Here is a 21172-nt window from a genome sequence, read left to right on the forward strand (position 1 = left end):
TTCTCATACACAAACAGCAGTTGACCGGCACTGCCTGGTGAAACGTTGTTGTGATGCCTCGTGTAGGACTTTGATAAAGGTCGGATTGTAGCCTATCAGGATTGCGGTTTATCGTATCGCGACATTGCTGCTCGCGTTGGCCGAAATCCACAAAATGGAATCGGTGGGTTCAGGAGGGTAATACGGAACGCCGTGCAGGATCCCAACGGCCTCGTATCACTAGCAGTCGAGATGACAGCCATCGTATCCGCAAGGCTGTAACGCATCGTGCAGACACGTCTCGATGCCTGAGTCAACAGATGGGGACGTTTGCAAGATAACAACCATCTGCACGAACAGTTCGACGACGTTTGCAGCAGCATGGACTATCAGCTCGGAGACCATGGCTGCGGTTACCCTTGACACTGCATCACAGGCAGGAGCACATGCGATGATGTACTCAACGACGAACCTGGGTGCACGAACGGCAAAACGTCATTTCTTCAGATGAATCCAGGTTCTGTTTACAGCATCATGATGGTCGTATCCGTGTTTGGGACATCGCGGTGAACACACATTGGAAGCGTGTATTCGTCATCGCCATACTGGCGTATCACCCGGCGTGATGGTATGGGGTGCCATTGGTTACACGTCTCGGTCACCTCTTGTTCGCATTGACGGCACTTTCAACGGTGGACGTTACATTTCAGATATGTTACGATCCGTGGCTCTACCCCTCATTCGATCCGTGCGAAACCCTACATTTCAGCAGGATAATGCACGACCGCATGTTTTAGGTCCTGTACAGGACTTCCTAGATACAGAAAATGTTTGATTGCTGCCCTGGCCAGCACATTCTCCAGATCTCTCACCAATTGAAGACGTCTTGTCAATGGTGGCCGAGCAACTGGCTCGTCACAATAGGCAGTCGCTACTCTTGATGAACTGTTGTATCGCGTTGAAATTGCATGGGCAGCTGTACCTGTACACGCCATACAAGCTCTGTTTGAGTCAATGCCCAGGCGTATCAAGGCCGTTATTACGGCCAGAGGTGGTTGTTCTGGGTACTGATTTCTCAGGATCTATGAACCCAAATTGCGTGAAAATGTAATCACATGTCAGTTCTAGTATAATATATTTGTCGAATCAATACCCGTTTGTCATCTGCATTTTTTCTTGGTGTAGCAATTTTAATGGCCAGTAGAGTATCATCACAAGTGGTGGCAGATGACGTTCTCCAGGATTCGTGAAACCGAAATCCTTGCATCGGAGAACCACTGGGTGTAGCGTTATCTATCAGATCACTCATTTGCAGTGATCCACTGTCGAGTGGCGTTGTTCTTTACATCATTTCAAGCGTCGCTTAGCATTGATTACAGAAATGTGTGGCTTATTACTATTGGTTCTACCATTGTACCAGATTCTTTTTAACATTTATCTACATCTCATTATGCTAGCTGGACTACTGGCAGAATGTTGGATCTCACTATTGATTTCTATCTCTCCATAGAAGCTGATGGCATGAACGTAACCGTACGATGATTTGCAATTCTAAATGGACTAGCCTCTGGATGATTACAGAAATGTGTGGCTTATTACTATTGGTTCTACCATTGTACCAGATTCTTTTTAACATTTATCTACATCTCATTATGCTAGCTGGACTGCTGGCAGAATGTTGGATCTCACTATTGATTTCTATCTCTCCATAGAAGCTGATGGCATGAACGTAACCGTACGATGATTTGCAATTCTAAATGGACTAGCCTCTGGATGATTTTTAATTTCTTTAATGTGTAATTGATTTCTGGTCGTCGGCCTCATTTTCAGATACACCTTCAAATATACATCTAATGCCTAACATCGTTTGGCTCTATGTTTAAATATGCCTGCGAAGATGGGTGTGGCAATTCATAAATCGATTATGCATTAAAGAGATTTAAAAACCATCTTTGTAACCAGAGAATAATGTATTTATTACTGCAGGAGTGATTCCTTCCGCTGATTTCAAGCGATGTTTTACAGTCAGCTGTAGCTTAATAGAGTGTATCTGAGCAAACATGCCTCCGGTTGCTGTGCCTCCGTCGAACTTGGCTGAAAAGTGATTGGCTAAAATAACCTGTCTTAAATTTATGTGGACTACACCAGGTTTGCCGTTCAGACACTTAATTGCACTTTGATGCTGGATAACCTACGTGTTACGGCCAGATCGTATCTCATCTATCATTATTTATGCACAACTATGATGAGCCACATACTACTATCGGTCGATGTCCTGTAACGAGATTGTTCGAGTTCAGTAACAGACGTAAGTATTCAGAAAAGTTCACGTGTGGCAGACACTTGTAATTAACACAGTCACTGTATGAAATACTTAAAACATTGCCCTTGAAATATAGCCGTCATATTTATTAGAAATACGATGCGCATGTGAAGTAGCTATTGAAGATAACACTGGTCATAGTCTGATGCAATTGTCACAATCGGTATTAAAGAAGCTCGGCACAGTCCATGATGTTAACTATACCTTTCCTGTCCAATTAATTATATAAACAGTCACTGGATTATTAAATAAACTCCTGGACATGAAGTCTTAGATAAATTGCGGTACATTTTCCGGCTTGTAACTTGTGCTAATTCATTTGCGGTATATTGTCCAGTACCGGGTAAGGCGAACTCTAGATTGCGGTTTATTGGTAGAATCCTGAAGCGATGCAGTCCTGCAACAAAGGAAATAGCTTACAATACGTTAGTTCGTCCAGTCTTGAGGTATTGTTCGTCTGTATGGGGCCCTTACCAGTTGGGTCTGATTCAAGAGGTTTAGAAGGTCCAAAGAAGTGCGGCAAGATTCTTGACTGTTACATTTAGCCATCGCGAGAGCGTTACAAATCTCATAGAAAGTGGGACACACTTGCAGATAGATGGCGCTCTAAACAGAAGGGGCTGCTCACTAAATTCCGAAATCCGATCTTCACCGAGGACGTAGAGCATATATTATCACCACCAACATTCAAATCGCGAATGATCACCATTCAAAGATAAGGGAAATAAGAGGTCCTACTGAGGCGTTCAGACAGTCGTTTTTCCCTCGCGCGGTCCGTGAGTGGAACAGAGGGGTGGGGGGATATATCTTAGGCGCGAATTCCAATGACTTCTGAAGAGTCTCTGTTACAGAGGGGTGGGGGGGGGATATATTTTAGGCGCGAATTCCAATGACTTCTGAGGAGTCTCTGTTACAATGTTGCAATAATTAGAACTATACTCAGCTATTGTTGTTTCCTAGGTTTTTTCTAATTACAATTAAAGTATTTCATTTTTGAGTCAATGGAAAGTAGAATAGTACTTTCCTAAGACAGGACTTTTAGATACAACAATAATTTCTATTGAATTATGCTGGATAAATGTGGGATTCAGTTTCAGTAACAATCTTTTAAGTGAGAGTGCTGATTACTCCATAATCAAATCAGTGAAACATTTGCTAACACATTTTCATCATTAACTATACAGGTTGTAACAAAAGTGCACGGCAGAAATTGCAGGACATATTCCTCATATATAGACGAAGAAATTATATTATGTGAACATGGTTCTGGAAACGCTTTGTTTTCCTGTTACAGTTCATTTTCTCCAGCCCATTATTCACTGGAAACACAAACGAACAGAATGCACCAGCATATCACATTGAACTCTTTCTCACAGGGGATGTTCAACATGCTCTCTGTGGGCATTAATATATACATCAACACGCCGTGCTAGTGATTTCGGGTGGCCTGATGTATCCTGGGAGTATTGCGTATGGTTTCGCACCCTTCCGAAATACGGGCACGGAGACTCTGAACATCTTGTACTGGGGTTCCATACACAAGAGCTTTCAAATGCCACCGCAAATTGATGTCCGGAGAGCGTGGAGGCCAGGCAGCTAGTCCGCCTCTATCCATCCATCTGTCACCGAATCTGTTATTTAGAAGTCGACGGACATTAACGCTAAAATGAGGTGTTCCATCGTACATTGTGGCACAGATAAAGGCACATACGCTGACAGATCAAGTAGAACATTCCCTTCGAAATTATGATATGTTAGTCAGTTCAGCCTGGTGGAAGAAAGTGAGGCCCCACAAAACAGTCACCAACAGTGCCGGCCGAAACGCTAACAGGAAATCTTTGTTGATGATCTGCTTCAATAGGTGCGGGAGGACTGAAGTTTGCACATACATGTCGGCTGTGAAAGTTTACACTCTGATCTCACTAAAGCGACGCCTCCTCTGTGAACAGCACTGAATGTTGACCACATGGCTGTCTGGAGAGTGTTACAGGAGGACTAGCTACATCAATACCATTTACAGCGGGTGCAGGCACTATCAGCAGCTGATTTTCTTGCCCCGTGCTCTTCTGCAAATGATTTATTCAACAAAGTGTCAGTCCTAATTTTAGCGCAACAGAGATATCTAAGTCTGAAATTTATGGTAGTCCTAGTTAGAACAGGGTTTTAGTAAATTAGTCACGGCTATGGATTCTAATTAATCGAATAAATGTAATGGATAATAATGTTAGCTAAGTCCTGAGTTAGTGTCCAAGATATTTAGATATTGTGCATGTCACAAAAAGAGCACTATTGAAGGTATTTGCAAAAAGAAAGAATTGGCGGGCAATGAAAACATAACAGGAGGAAGGAATCCACTCACTCTCTTACATACCTACCGAAAAATTCACGTTCTCCGTCCGTCATTACCCCAGGTCGGCCTGCTCATCGTTTACAAAAAAATGGTTCAAATGGCTCTGAGCACTATGGGACTTAACTTCTAAGGTCATCAGTCCCCTAGAACTTAGAACTACTTAATCCTAACTAAGCTGAGGACATCACACACATCCATGCCCGAGGCAGGATTCGAACCTGCGACCGTAGCGGTCGCGCGGTTCCAGACTGTAGCGCCTAGAACCGCTCGGCCACCCCGGTCGGCTGTTCATCGTTTAGCTGTGATTGTTTCATTGCGTTTCCGCTTGACAATCATATCATCAACAGTCGGCTAGGGCAGCTTCAGAAGCGTTGAAAAGTGCCTGTTGGATTTGTTATGCATGATCGATTTGCTACTCAGGCAGCATCCAAAGACCACGCCCGAAATACCGAGCTCTGGTGACCGATAGATTCCGCTGTTACCGCTTCTCTACTGACAACACAGTACTCCCCACCTCCTTTTGCACTGGTCGGGCCTCCTGTTGGGATAGTGGTCTATTCTGCATTACATATGGCTCTTCGCATATTTCTGATCAGACAGTGTGCTTATCAGTCACCTGTGTGTTAACTACCTTGCATTCTACACTCATGCTCATAAATTAAGGATAATTGCAGAATGTGGTGCCACACAACGTGGCACTACACAAAACTGGCGCCAATTGCATAGGCACATAGGGAACACACACGACACACATCTGTAAGTCCACGGTATTGGTGCTAAGTAGAGAAAACCGTCCCGAAACACATGTGCTACAAAACACCACTCGTTTCTGCGTATGTACCCCGACATCAGTATGGGATATGATCACCGTGCACACGTACACAGGCCGCACAAAGGGTTGGCATACCCTGGATCAAGTGGTCGAGCAGCTGATAGGGTATAGCTTCCCATTCGTGGACCAGTGCCTGTCGGAGCTCCTGAAGTGTCGTAGGGGTTTGAAGGCGTGCAGCGATACGTCGACCGAGAGCATCCCAGACGTGCTCGATGGGGTTTAGGCCTGGAGAACAGGAGAACAGGCAGGCCTCTCCATTCACCTGATATCTTCTGTTTCAACGCACTCCTCCACGATGGGAGCTCGGTGGAGCTATGCGTTATCATCAATCAGGAGGAAGATGGGACCCACTGCACCTCTGAAAAGGCGGACATACTGGTGCAATATGACGCCCCGATACACCTGACCTGTTACAGTTCCTCTGTCAAAGACGTGCAGGTGTGTACGTGCACCAATCATAATCCTACTCCACACCATCCTCTTTCAAGGACATTAAGGGTTGGTATCTGGTTCCTGGATCACGTTAGATGAGAACCCGGCGAGAAACACTATACCTGGACTCGTCCCTGAACATAACATGGGACCACAGTTCCAATGACCATGTACTGTGTTCTTGACACCAGGCTTTACGTGGTCTCCTGTGACCAGGGTCAGTGGAATGCACCTTGCAGGTTTCCTGGCGAATAAACCATGTCTGTTCAGTCTTCTGTAGACTGTTCCAGTGGCTGCGGTAAGGTCCCGAGCAAGGCTACCTGCAGTACTCCGTAGGCATTGCGGGCACTGATGGTGAGATATCCGTCTTCTTGTGGTGTTGTACACTGTGGACGTCCCGTACTGTAGCGCCTGGACACGTTTCCTGTCTGCTGGAATCGTTGACATAATCTTGAGATCACACTTTGTGGCACACGGAGGGCTGCTGTGTTTGAACAGCCTCCAGTCGCCTTAGTATTCTACCCATCGTAAAGTCATCAATATGTGTTCTTTGACCCATTTTCAACACACAGTCACCATTAGCAAGTCTGAAAACGTCTGCACACTTAGTCGCTGCACCGTACTCTGACATGCACCAATACACCTCTGCATATGTGGACGGTTGCCAGCGCCACCGTGCGAAGATCGCATGTCAAATCCACCGCATGGTCATTTAAACCCGCAAATCGCCCACCAGAGCGCTGTTTCACCATGTATCAGCATTATCCTTAATTTATTAGCATAAGTGTAGTATGCTGGTATCACGATAATTACAATTTAAGAGCTCACTGCCACGTAATAGAAATCACATAGTACATGATGCCGAACGCAGTTTTCTCTCCTCCTAGTTTTATGGCGTTGCAGTCAGAGGAAATGCCCGCTGCAAAGCTGGAAATGGGCTGGAGTTGTGAATAGTGCGAGGAGAACGCCAAGCACAATGGGCTGGTGAGCCCATGGGCTGACAAACTGTACTTATTATGTAAACTGAGGGTAGTGGTGGTGGGGGGGGGGGGGAGGCAAGGAAAGAGAAGGTACTATTGATGTCAGCTGCATCACGACTTGTGCGGAATCAGCGGTGACGAATGATAATGGTACAGAACCGGGACTTGAATCCTGAATTTCCTGATTGCTGGGCAGTTGCTTTAACCACTGGGACATCCAGAAGACACAACTTTTAACTCAAATGTGCGGACTATCTCCATACACCCCTCCGTCGACTCTCATTGCCAACTACCGTTATGTATCCAGTCCCCGTCAATTATGTTCGCTACTTTGAGACTCCTGCAGGAGGGGGAACGCTACTGAGCATCCGCAATGAAGGTGGTGGATTCATTCCCCATCGACGCGAATCAATTATGTAAACGTGTGGTGTCTGTTCTTCCTTAGAACTGCATTCAGCTATCCCGTAGGCTGTACATGCGACTGACCGATGCACAGACTGGAATGGCTGAAACCTTGCAGCGTCCACGACACTTGTGGACGTCTCCGGCAGGTAGCCCATAGAATCGGGACGAATACTTGTTCTGTTCCAGAATTTCTTTAAAAATGTAGATGTAGGCACTGTGACGAAAATCGCGTTGTTCGTTAAGAAAGTTTGCTCGATTTTTTTCAGGTTCGTGAGAATTTCAATTTCTTCCAGTATGTCGATAAATAAATTGAAAAGTGACGGAGATTGTGGAGTCTTGAGTTTATTTAGACTCGTATTCCAAAGAAACACATGTTGGCAAATCTTGTGATAAATCCCTACAGGTCCCAAGAGCAAGAACAGATAAAAGAGAACTATGTGTAGATGCAGGTTGGATGAGTGAGAGAGCAAGAGGGAGACTTTCATGAGCCAGCAGCTGTAAGTACAATAAAGATTCGTTTCGGAGGTACAATATGGCACACCACAATAAGTATTCATGTACGGAATTACCGTTTACTATACAGTTTGGTGCTATGTTTACAACTATGTTGTTTGTACTAGAATGTTAGGAATACATCAGATACAGGATAGTATCTCAATGTAGATATGGTCTATTTATCGTATGAACAATCCTGATGTGAACATTACGCTGTATGTTCATCCGACTTTTCTACAACCTCATTGGATTTTATTTCTCGCGAACCTTCAGCGCTGTATAGTTGCGTACAATAATAACATTAAGTTTTATGCGGTACACTACTCAGTGAAGATGACCCACACCACAACACTTCATCGGCTCATTTAAACAGCGAAGCCGGTCAATCAAGTCCACCGTGATGTGAACAACTGCAGATCATCGTGTGGAAGCTTGTTTCTTTCTGTTTGACATTTCATAACTGAATGTGAATAAGGTTTCGTTCAATCCGTTTCCGATTGCTCTATTTTAACACTTCTCACAGACAGGGATTTGAAAATGCTGTGACAGTGAAATAATTTGCGTCAAAAGTATTAAAATAAATCATTTGGAAGCAGATTACACAAAATATTACACTTGCAGATAATTAATAAAATCAGCAAACAGAATACAAATAATGAAACTTGAAATTCCATTTAAATTTTAGAAAGCATAAATTAAATTTACAGTAATGCTCTGGTAATACGCTGCTTAAGAGAACAGGTGGAAACAAGATTTAGATTAAAAAAAAGAGCATCAAAAATACTTGCGTATATGCGGTATGACGTATTTGTGTGAGCAATGTGTCATTCAACGAGCATATTGCAGAGATTTTACTGTATAGTGAAATACTGAAGCTACTTACTAGGTTTTCACCGTTTTGTGAAATATTCTATGTTCCTCTTCTATGTTTCATGAAAGTACAAGACACAATCTGAGGACGTGGGAAAAACGAACTCGGGCGGACGGGGGTAGATTTCCCGTCACTTTCTGTGTATCTGCTGTACGAGGAGATCACTGCTTACAAATTGAGGAGTGGTGAGCAGGGCAATGCACTGTCACATATAAAGGTTGACTGTCCTTCCCACTCTCCATTTACTCTGATGTGTACAACACAGGATGTCATTTCGGTAAACATAAAAAAGTGATTTATAGTGGAATGAAACACAGAACCCAGAATGTACAAATTAGTAAACAGTTTTTGATGTTGCTGGGACAGTCACACAATAATTTATAAATTAACACACCGCCATTTGACTCTATTGTTGTTTATTTAATTAAGAGCCAGGTTTCGGCCTTTTATGCCGTTTTCAAGTCATTAAGTTTATGTCATTAACATATATTGCAGGGCATCAGATGTCCTGCAATATATGTTAATGACACAAACTCATTCACTTGAAAATGGCATAAAAGGCACAAAACCGGGTCGTAATTAAATAAACATCAATACAGTCAAATGGCGGTGTGTTCATTTAAAAAATGTAGTGCACAAGTCAGTTACTACACTCCTGGAAATGGAAAAAAGAACACATTGACACCGGTGTGTCAGACCCACCATACTTGCTCCGGACACTGCGAGAGGGCTGTACAAGCAATGATCACACGCACGGCACAGCGGACACACCAGGAACCGCGGTGTTGGCCGTCGAATGGCGCTAGCTGCGCAGCATTTGTGCACCGCCGCCGTCAGTGTCAGCCAGTTTGCCGTGGGATACGGAGCTCCATCGCAGTCTTTAACACTGGTAGCATGCCGCGACAGCGTGGACGTGAACCGTATGTGCAGTTGACGGACTTTGAGCGAGGGCGTATAGTGGGCATGCGGGAGGCCGGGTGGACGTACCGCCGAATTGCTCAACACGTGGGGCGTGAGGTCTCCACAGTACATCGATGTTGTCGCCAGTGGTCGGCGGAAGGTGCACGTGCCCGTCGACCTGGGACCGGACCGCGGCGACGCACGGATGCACGCCAAGACCGTAGGATCCTACGCAGTGCCGTAGGGGACCGCACCGCCACTTCCCAGCAAATTAGGGACACTGTTGCTCCTGGGGTATCGGCGAGGACCATTCGCAACCGTCTCCATGAAGCTGGGCTACGGTCCCGCACACCGTTAGGCCGTCTTCCGCTCACGCCCCAACATCGTGCAGCCCGCCTTCAGTGGTGTCGCGACAGGCGTGAATGGAGGGACGAATGGAGACGTGTCGTCTTCAGCGATGAGAGTCGCTTTTGCCTTGGTGCCAATGATGGTCGTATGCGTGTTTGGCGCCGTGCAGGTGAGCGCCACAATCAGGACTGCATAGGACCGAGGCACACAGGGCCAACACCCGGCATCATGGTGTGGGGAGCGATCTCCTACACTGGCCGTACACCACTGGTGATCGTCGAGGGGACACTGTATAGTGCACGGTACATCCAAACCGTCATCGAACCCATCGTTCTACCATTCCTAGACCGGCAAGGGAACTTGCTGTTCCAACAGGACAATGCACGTCCGCATGTATCCCATGCCACCCAACGTGCTCTAGAAGGTGTAAGTCAACTACCCTGGCCAGCAAGATCTGCGGATCTGTCCCCCATTGAGCATGTTTGGGACTGGATGAAGCGTCGTCTCACGCGGTCTGCACGTCCAGCACGAACGCTGGTCCAACTGAGGCGCCAGGTGGAAATGGCATGGCAAGCCGTTCCACATGACTACATCCAGCATCTCTACGATCGTCTCCATGGGAGAATAGCAGCCTGCATTGCTGCGAAAGGTGGATATACACTGTACTAGTGCCGACATTGTGCATGTTCTGTTGCCTGTGTCTATGTGCCTGTGGTTCTGTCAGTGTGATCATGTGATGTATCTGACCCCAGGAATGTGTCAATAAAGTTTCCCCTTCCTGGGACAATGAATTCACGGTGTTCTTATTTCAATTCCCAGGAGTGTATAACCATTATGCTACCACAACTGCGTGGATTTGGCTATATATTTATAATATAACTATATCACGTTTCTCAAATTTATCAAAAAGAACGTCAAAACTTACGAGTTTCGGCATTTCATGTTCAAGGAGAGACTGACGGAGTATTTAAAAGTCCATCAGACGTGTACCGATCATAATTAAGCATAGCCTGCGCAGAATGGTTCAGAGAATACAACTGTACAATTAGATTTGAGATAAGAAATACAAGGCGTAAGTATTTCGTGTACCAATCAACAAAAACCTATTGTTTTCTGTTAATACCTTAGAACGCCTTAAAGTTTTATTAGAAATAGTATAATATAAAATATCTAATACATTAGGGTCTGCTTCCAGTGGTTTAACAACACCCGTGAACGTGTACTACGATGTCTGACGAATCGCCTCCCATGTCTTCGTTTACATCAAGATCGTTCTTACGATGAGTGAAGTATAATAATACTCTAAAACAGAGTGTAGGGACAGTCCCTCCCTACTCCGACTTTTGTGCGATTTCTGTGTCTACAAACACTAGTTCGCTCGCAGCTCAGTGACGAAGACTGCCGGCCGGTGTGGCCGTGCGGTTCTAAGCGCGTCAGTTTGGAACCGCGTGACCGCTACGGTCGCAGGTTCGAATCCTGCCTCGGGCATGGATGTGTGTGATGTCCTTAGGTTAGTTAGGTTTAAGTAGTTCTAAGTTCTAGGTGACTGATGACCTCAGTAGTTAAGTCCCATAGTGCTCAGAGCCATTTGAACCATTTTTGACGAAGACTGTCCGGTTTGCTAGAGCTGGCCTCTGGTACCAGTCGACCACAGTATTATTGCACCGGGGAGTGGGGACGTTTCTGTCGGCTTATCCTGAGTTTTTATTGTGGTACTTCACGACGACACGCTGAGCAACTTGATGCTATTATCGCAACTGTCTTGAAGTCATTCACAGTGCTGTGCGTTTTCCTTAGTCCCCACTGTACTTGTCTAGAGTAATGTCACGGCTTGCTTCCTGTAACGCCCTCGCGAGGCCATATGCAAGAATGTCGTGGCCGGGTAGTACCTGCAGAACTGGAGCCTCCTGTCAGCACAGGCTGAGGCGCTCGTTGTTTTGGTTGTCCTGACCTGGTTCAATGGTTCAAATGGCTCTGAGCACTATGGGACTTAACATCTGAGGTCATCAGTCCCCTAGAACTTAGAACTACTTAAACCTAACTAACCTAAGGACATCACACACATCCATGCCCGAGGCAGGAGTCGAACCTGCGACCGTAGCGGTCGCGTGGTTCCAGACTGAAGCGCCTAGAACCGCTCGGCCACACCGGCCGGCTGTACTGACCTGCACTGGCTCTTCTGACAGACCAGCCGTCCTTGCCTGGCAAAGTCTCCTACTAAAGGATCGAGCCCAGACGGCGAGCCTGCACGGCAGTATGGTGTATATTTCCGTGGGTCCGGCGAATGGGGACTGCAGTCTGCGACTGCGCAGGATTTCGGATAGGCTGTGTCAATTAATTAATCAGGTGAAAGATTGCCTAACGCCTAGCCAAGAAGCTGGTCAGAGCTGCACTGGATGGGGACTCCACTATGGTCTTCCACATTTGAGTCTGCAGTATTCTGGCCGTCCTTTTCATTTCTGACAAGGAGAACCATTAGTATGTCGCTCTCTGACACAACTGAAAATTCGCAGGGTGAAAGAAGGGTGAAAACAAGGGGATTTTTTTTTTTTTGGCTTAGATGCCAACAATCAACAGTTTACGAGAAAAATCATGGTCTAGATTTCGATGCCTCTTCATTTCTCCACTTGCGCCGTGTGATATGAAGTGAGTTGGTAGCGCAATAGCTAAGAGCAGAGCTTCCGATTTTTGCGCTCCGTGTTCAAATCCATTTTAAGTTCTCATCTTTTTTTTCCGAACAAAAATGTGACACCAATATTTTTTGTGACATCGTGAAATGTAATGGAATAATGGAATTATTGACGAGGGGAATGAGCATTGAAATCTTATTAAAATGGATTTTACCGTCACAAAGCTTTCAAAACTGACCGATACTAAAAATAGAAAACCTCACAAATTCTAGAACGAGACATGTACAGAAAGTAGGTGTACACGATCTTATATAATTTTGTAGAAAAGTATATTTGAAAAAAATGCAGGATATTCTTGATACTCTTATTGACTATATTTCCACATGACCGTCATCCCATTCAGTACTGACGTGTGCCTTCAGGGATGAAAATATGATAACCTCAGGGGGCCAAGTAACGGGAATACATAGCGTCCCAACCAACTGAGTCCTAGAGCTCCTTGATTCTAAGACTGTGTGAGGATGGCCGTTGTTATGCAACAAGCTCATTCCTCTCGTCAGAATTTCCCTCCTTTTCTTTTGAATGCTTCTTTCGGATTTTTAAGGGTCTCCCCTTGAGGTAGAAATTCGACCAAATGGTGCCTCTTCGGTACCATAACACTGCATGGGGGCTTAATTAAATTTTGATATGCAAATAATTTTTAATTTTTAGTAGCTGTCTGTCCGGTTACGCAGTCTCGTAACCGGTTGGCCCTGACTGGTATTAGTACGCAATCTGACTGCATAGAATAACAACAAAGAATGAAAGAAAACTTCCGTTAACACAATTAATTAATTAAGTCCCCAGCAACTATAAGACCTACGAAACAACAAAACACAAGTGTAGCTGTTCTGTATGTGGAAGTGTGATTCAACGTACACATCTGCCACGGTTCTTCCTCAATAAGACCAGATATTTTAAACACCATTTATACTGAAGTAATTAATAAAAATAAACAGAAATACTATAATTGCACATAGAAACCAGAAATACAGTCTAATACAAGAACACGAGCCAGATGCTTTGTTGACTGAACCTGTGACCAAGAGGCATTATTGTTTAAGGCATTGAAATAAAAAAAAAAGGAATTTTTTTTTACCTTCGTGTATATTGACGAAAAGCACACTCTGATCATTACAGCATCCCCAATCCAACAACATCTGGTGTCTAGCCCATCAAAACAATACTACAAGTTCTGAACAAGCACTCTCCATGGGAACTTCTCAACAACGACTCACCACTGCTACATCTCAACAAGCACTGTCCACCACGACTTCTCGATAAGCACTGCCAGTGGAGGCGACTGAATAATACTCTTTGGCGCAATCTCTGGCGCTGTGGCTCAGTATAACCACCTTTCAACACCTGTGGCCATGACATTTTTGCCCGAAATTGCAGTTTTGAATTTTTATGGTATATCAGGAACTGGTTTGGTGCCAATGTGACGACTGTCTTTTTATCTCAGGTGTGTAATGAGCAACCCACGTTTCATATCCAGTCACAATAGAGCTTAGAAAATCTTCACCATGCAATTCCACTCGCTCAAGAAACTCGCGGGCGCTATTAGCCCCATTTTTCTTGGAATGCTCTATCAGCTGCTTTGGGCCCTATCTTTGGCACAGTTTGCTGTATCCCAGAGTTTCTGTGAGCGTCTAGTATAAGAGAGTCCTAGAGAGTTATGGAAACGTCGCAGAAATTTCATGCACTCTCAATCGGCGGTCTTCACGAACAATTTCCTCGATTTTGCACAGCAACTCATCAGCCAAAATGGCAAGTCTTCCACTCCTCTGTTCGTCATGAAAATTCGTTCAGTCTCCACTAAACACCCTAAACCACTTGAAGACACTCGTTCTATTCATAATGCCTTCGCCGTAAACTGATTTGACTCGCAAAAAAAAAAAAAATAATCAGTAGGTGCTATTCCTTTCGCAGGTAGGTAGCGGATCACAGTACGTGGCTCGCACTTGGCGGGATTTCTTACCGACAGCTTTCACGCAACTGGAGACTACTACGTGAGTTTACGTACTACCGTTAAGTGTCCCCGCGATGCTCGCTATGGTCAGGGATCCCTCTCCACGACTCAGTGTTGCCAATCCTCGAAAGACAAAAACCACACCCCGTTATGGTTGCAATACATTTATGTTATGAACATACCACACACATCAATTTCTGCTGGGATTTTTACTTTTATACCTAAAGAGAAACAGCCCATTCCCCAGAATGATTCTATCATACAAACATTAAAAGAATAAGCCTTGCAGCGTAACGAGTAACGTTCGAGGACACATATCGCAGTCACATTTTTTAGTGTATCATTAGGGAAAGCAACGTCGTTAACGTTACTAAATGCCTTTGAGACATGGAACTTAGGGAAAGGCAGGATTCGGTGTGGACAGGGCCTTACTCAGTTACCGTTAGTTACTCTTTTTTTTTTTTTTTTTTGATCACTTACACTATATTTGGAACCAACTGGAAACGAGGTTGACAATAAGGAACAATTATCAAATTTGACCGTTAAGACACAATGTGTAATAAAAAATTCCTAAGCAAGTTGCACTCACAGCTGAAGGCCTTATTGACAAGAAGTTCCAACTATTTGTTGGTTGAAGGCGCCAATAGTAATAACTCAAAAAAAAATTTAACGGCTGAAGGCCTGGATAATAAATTATTAAGAACAGTTAACTTTTCCAAGAGATAGTAAAATATTTTTTTAGAAAAACATAATCATCAAATTTTAGTATTAAGAGACAAAAAAGTGGCTCTGAGCACTATGGGACTTAACATCTGAGGTCATCAGTCCCCTAGAACTTAGAAGTGCTTAAAGCTAACTAACCTAAGGACATCACACACATCCACGCCCGAGGCAGGATTCGAACCTGCGACCGTAGCGGTCGCGCGGTTCCAGACTGAAGCGCCTAGAACCGCTCGGCCGCACCGGCCGGCTATTAAAAGACAATATGTAATCAAAAATTCTGTAGACAAATTCCATTCATAGCTGAAGGCCTTACTGACCAGAAATTCAAATTATTTGTCGGCTGAAGGCCCCAACAGTAATAACTCAAAAAACAATTTAAAAGCTGAAGGTTTGGATAATAAATTCTTAAGAGCAGTTAACTTCTCCAGGAGTTACTAAAATATTTTTTTTAAGCAAACACAATCATCACAATCTGATCAAACCAAGAGAGAAGTGGGCCTCAGACAGTGCTCCAAGGATCGGTCTGGGAAAGTCGCTCAACTTCGCAGCTGATGAGACAGGCAGCCAAGAGTTGTATTTACTTAACTGGATGGCAACTCATATTATTGACAATTGAAACACAGACAAACATTCTTGCAAAATCTACCTAACGTCTGGTAACCAACACAATGATGGAATAACCCAGGCAAGGCGGAACTGACGAACAGCACTGTGTCTTCAGAATCTGGTGTTTAGACATGCAGAAACAGAAGGAACCACTACGACCAAGGTAGTCCAAAAGAACAACATATTCGAACTACAACCAAGGTGGCTGTCGAACTACACGCCTTACTGGACAGCAGTCGCAAGGCGAAGAAAGGTACACTGCCACGAAAATACGCTGATCTCCAGGACAGGTAACTGGGGCGTTAGCGGCCACTAGGCAGAAAAAAATCGCTGGTTGAACTTTACCAATAATAACAGAAGGAATTCAATGATTAATAATAAGAAGTGGAGGATGGCTAATTAATTTCGCCAACCACAAACACTCCACTCGTTGCTCTTCGTGTCATCGACCCTGAGCATTTACACGCGAACAAACCAGGTGATTTCAAAATAGTGGAGGTTTCAGTACTGGATTAACGTTCACTCAACTCAAACGTCCTGGGTCTGGTGGACAACGAGGTTATGGTCCTCGCAACTACAGCCCCTCGGTCTGGCAGTGCCTGTGTGCCACTAGCGGTCCCGGCAAGTCCTCGGCTGCCAGACCTCACTGCTGCTCTGTCCCAACCGAACTACCCGACACATTCCCTTCTCGGAAAGCACTTGATGTACCTCCAAAGATAGTACCACCGTACAGATATCGATTACTACTGCTGCTGCTGCCGCCACACGCGGACAGACAACGCTAGCAAACATAATGGTGCCGCCCGCATCTCGTGGTCGTGCGGTAGCGTTCTCGCTTCCTACGCCCGGGTTCCCGGGTTCGATTCCCGGCGGGGTCAGGGATTTTCTCTGCCTCGTGATGGCTGGGTGTTGTGTGCTGTCCTTAGGTTAGTTAGGTTTAAGTAGTTCTAAGTTCTAGGGGACTTATGACCACGGCAGTTGAGTCCCATAGTGCTCAGAGCCATTTGAGCCATTTGAACCATAGTGGTGCCAGTGAACAAAAGAAGAGAACGAGACGCCACTATCCCTATTACACGATGCCAACCTACCAATGGCACCAACGCGAGCCGCAACACAGCTCAGCCTTGCAATCTTGCTTGAATTTAGCTGCAGACTACTGTATCGAAGCATTCACTCGAAATCTGGAGTTTGAAATGCATTATGGATCGCTTCTACTTGTGATTTCCTTTTATTGTACGATGACAATAAGGCACTTCCGTAATTGATGAGTGTAGTTCTTACAATGTCGGTAAAATAATACAATACAGATATTCAACATTTGGCTTTGCAGCTCCTTGTGTTTACCGTGTTTGCAGTTAAAATTGTTGGATGTAAGGTCCGCCAGTTGTCAAAACACCACTTTTTCCAAGTTCCCAAACATGTTTCAGCACCTCTGTGCCATCATCAGTGGGTTTCCGTTTTATTTAATATTTGCTCTCGGTTTGCATGGTTTTTCAGGATCACTTGTGCATTATTTATTACAGGTAGATTGTCATGTTTTTGTGTGGAAAGCCCTTTTTTCTCAACATCATGATGAGGTGTTGTGAAGCACACGTAAATATAACACAAATTTTCACAAATATGGTTGTAAAAGTCGTGCAGTTTCCGAAATGCTCGTGCCGACGCTCCATGTCATCACAATGCACCCTCGGTCAAACTTAGATACATCACGTGCCTCCGGCGTTGTATACACAGACAACGCGCAGTCTGGTACTACATGCACCGTGCGTGTGTTTGACCAGCAGTCATTCCTCGCCAGGAGACGCTGCTATCGCCAGAAGAGATTACATCGATAGTTGGTCGGTGGTCATAACGTTCTACTGATCAGCGTATATGAAAATGTTACGCAGCGCATTTCTTATTCAGAGATCACATTTGATTTATGATTATTTGTGAATACATCGTTTTATGCATTGGGTAAAAATTAGACAGTGTAGGATCGTGGCATGTCGAAACCGCGGAATATTGTTCCGCGGTATTGCTACTCGCCTTGGTGGGATTCCGCGATTGTCATGCAGATAAAAGAACAATAGGTCATCGGTACAATGCGCGTGTTAGTGCAACCAGTCTAATATGAAAATCCATAGGGATATACACTCCTGGAAATTGAAATAAGAACACCGTGAATTCATTGTCCCAGGAAGGGGAAACTTTATTGACACATTCCTGGGGTCAGATACATCACATGATCACACTGACAGAACCACAGGCACATAGACACAGGCAACAGAGCATGCACAATGTCGGCACTAGTACAGTGTATATCCACCTTTCGCAGGAATGCAGGCTGCTATTCTCCCATGGAGACGATCGTAGAGATGCTGGATGTAGTCCTGTGGAACGGCTTGCCATGCCATTTCCACCTGGCGCCTCAGTTGGACCAGCGTTCGTGCTGGACGTGCAGACCGCGTGAGACGACGCTTCATCCAGTCCCAAACATGCTCAATGGGGGACAGATCCGGAGATCTTGCTGGCCAGGGTAGTTGACTTACACCTTCTAGAGCACGTTGGGTGGCACGGGATACATGCAGACGTGCATTGTCCTGTTGGAACAGCAAGTTCCCTTGCCGGTCTAGGAATGATAGAACGATGGGTTCGATGACGGTTTGGATGTACCGTGCACTATTCAGTGTCCCCTCGACGATCACCAGTGGTGTACGGCCAGTGTAGGAGATCGCTCCCCACACCATGATGCCGGGTGTTGGCCCTGTGTGCCTCGGTCGTATGCAGTCCTGATTGTGGCGCTCACCTGCACGGCGCCAAACACGCATACGACCATCATTGGCACCAAGGCAGAAGCGACTCTCACCGCTGAAGACGACACGTCTCCATTCGTCCCTCCATTCACGCCTGTCGCGACACCACTGGAGGCGGGCTGCACGATGTTGGGGCGTGAGCGGAAGACGGCCTAACGGTGTGCGGGACCGTAGCCCAGCTTCATGGAGACGGTTGCGAATGGTCCTCGCCGATACCCCAGGAGCAACAGTGTCCCTAATTTGCTGGGAAGTGGCGGTGCGGTCCCCTACGGCACTGCGTAGGATCCTACGGTCTTGGCGTGCATCCGTGCGTCGCTGCGGTCCGGTCCCAGGACGACGGGCACGTGCACCTTCCGCCGACCACTGGCGACAACATCGATGTACTGTGGAGACCTCACGCCCCACGTGTTGAGCAATTCGGCGGTACGTCCACCCGGCCTCCCGCATGCCCACTATACGCCCTCGCTCAAAGTCCGTCAACTGCACATACGGTTCACGTCCACGCTGTCGCGGCATGCTACCAGTGTTAAAGACTGCGATGGAGCTCCGTATGCCACGGCAAACTGGCTGACACTGACGGCGGCGGTGCACAAATGCTGCGCAGCTAGCGCCATTCGACGGCCAACACCGCGGTTCCTGGTGTGTCCGCTGTGCCGTGCGTGTGATCATTGCTTGTACAGCCCTCTCGCAGTGTCCGGAGCAAGTATGGTGGGTCTGACACACCGGTGTCAATGTGTTCTTTTTTCCATTTCCAGGAGTGTATATTGGAAAGCAAAGAAGAAAATGGGATACGCAACTGACTGCGAATTCGAAAAAGATCAGAAGAAGGAAGAAGACGTAGTAGCATCTTTGACTGGTTATCGGAATGTCGTGGGTCCCCGCTCCGAAAATAGTTACTGCTAAAATTTCGAATGAAATCATCAGCAATGGCGGCAGAAGACTTCCGGCAGAAGAAGTCGCTCTCGTTCTGTCAGTAGCGTTGTCAAAAAGGGCGGAGGTGCGGACAGAGGTACAGGGCGCTCTCTTGCCCGTGGGAGCGAAATTGCCCATAAAAGGACGAATAATCAGCAAAAAGCAATAGCAGGAGGATGCAGAAGACAATTGAAACCATTGCACTAAAGACAAGGTGTATCCACACGACATTGGCCAGTAATTGAAAACCTCTCATGATGACCACTCCTTTGGCAACATATTTCATATTAGACACCAACTGGATCTCCGTGAGGGAATTTCCAAGAGGGAGAAGACATGAGAAAAAGATGGAATAACCAACGAAAGAGTATATTCTTTGACTAGCAGTGTTGAATGTGGGAAATGTAACGTAGTAGGTAAGTTATAAAATCTCAAAAGGGAAATGTTGAAACTCCATTTATAGTGGGGTTCAGCAAAGTGAAATCGTAAGGAGACAAGGACGTCTGATCAGACGAATATAGGGTAATATAAACAGCAGCAGAAAATGCAATAACATGAGTAGGATTCGCTATGAATAAGAAAGTGGGGTAGAGACTCAGTTACTGTGAACAGTTCGGAGTGCTGTTCTCATCAGCATCGCTTGTTCGCCAGATTCTTGGGTATTGTTCATCTATATGGAATCCGTATCATGTAGGACTGATGAAGGGAATAGCGAAGATCCAACGAAGAGCGACGCATTTCGTCACGGGATCGTTTAGCTCGCGAGAGACCATTACGGAGATGCTAAACAAACTCCACTTGCAGACGTTACAAGAGAGGCGTTGTGCATTTACTATTGAAATTTCGGATCAGCACTTTTCAGGAGCAGTTGGACAACATCGTATTTCCCCCACATACATCTCGCGTATTGACCACTAGGAAAAAATTCAATAAATTGGAGCCAATACAGACGCTTACCGCCAATTATTCTTCCCACGCACTATTCGCGAGGGGAACAGGGTTGGAGGGATCAGCTAGTGGTATCGAAAGTACCCTCCACCACACACCATTAGGTGGCTTGCGGAATATGATGTAGGCTACATGTAGACAACAAACCAACGTGGACAACAATAGTTCAGATATGCACGCCCACTTGGCGAGCAGAAGATGAAGAGATAAAGTATATGAAGATAATGAACCGAAAATACAGTACTTAGAGGGCGATGAAAATCTAATAGTCATGGGATGTTTGAATGTGGTTGTAAGGGAAGGAGTAGTAGAAGGAGTTACGGGAGCACATGAGCTTGGTTGTAGGAATAAGAGAGGTGAAAGACTAATTGAGTTCTCCAATAAATTTCAGCTAGTAATTGAGAATACTTTGTTCGTGTAAGATAAGAGGCGGAAGTATGCTTGGAAAAGGCCAGGAGATACGGGAGGATTCCAGTTACATTACATCAAGGTCAGACAGAGATTTCGAATGAGATACTTGATTGTAAGGAGTACCGAGTATCAGATATAGACTAAAATTTCAATTTAGTAATGATGAAGGGTACACTGAAGATTAAGAACTCGTATGGAAACTCATTGTGGAAAGAAGTGGA

This window comes from Schistocerca piceifrons, chromosome 6 (assembly GCF_021461385.2).
Source record: "Schistocerca piceifrons isolate TAMUIC-IGC-003096 chromosome 6, iqSchPice1.1, whole genome shotgun sequence".
Lineage (NCBI taxonomy): Eukaryota > Metazoa > Arthropoda > Insecta > Orthoptera > Acrididae > Schistocerca > Schistocerca piceifrons.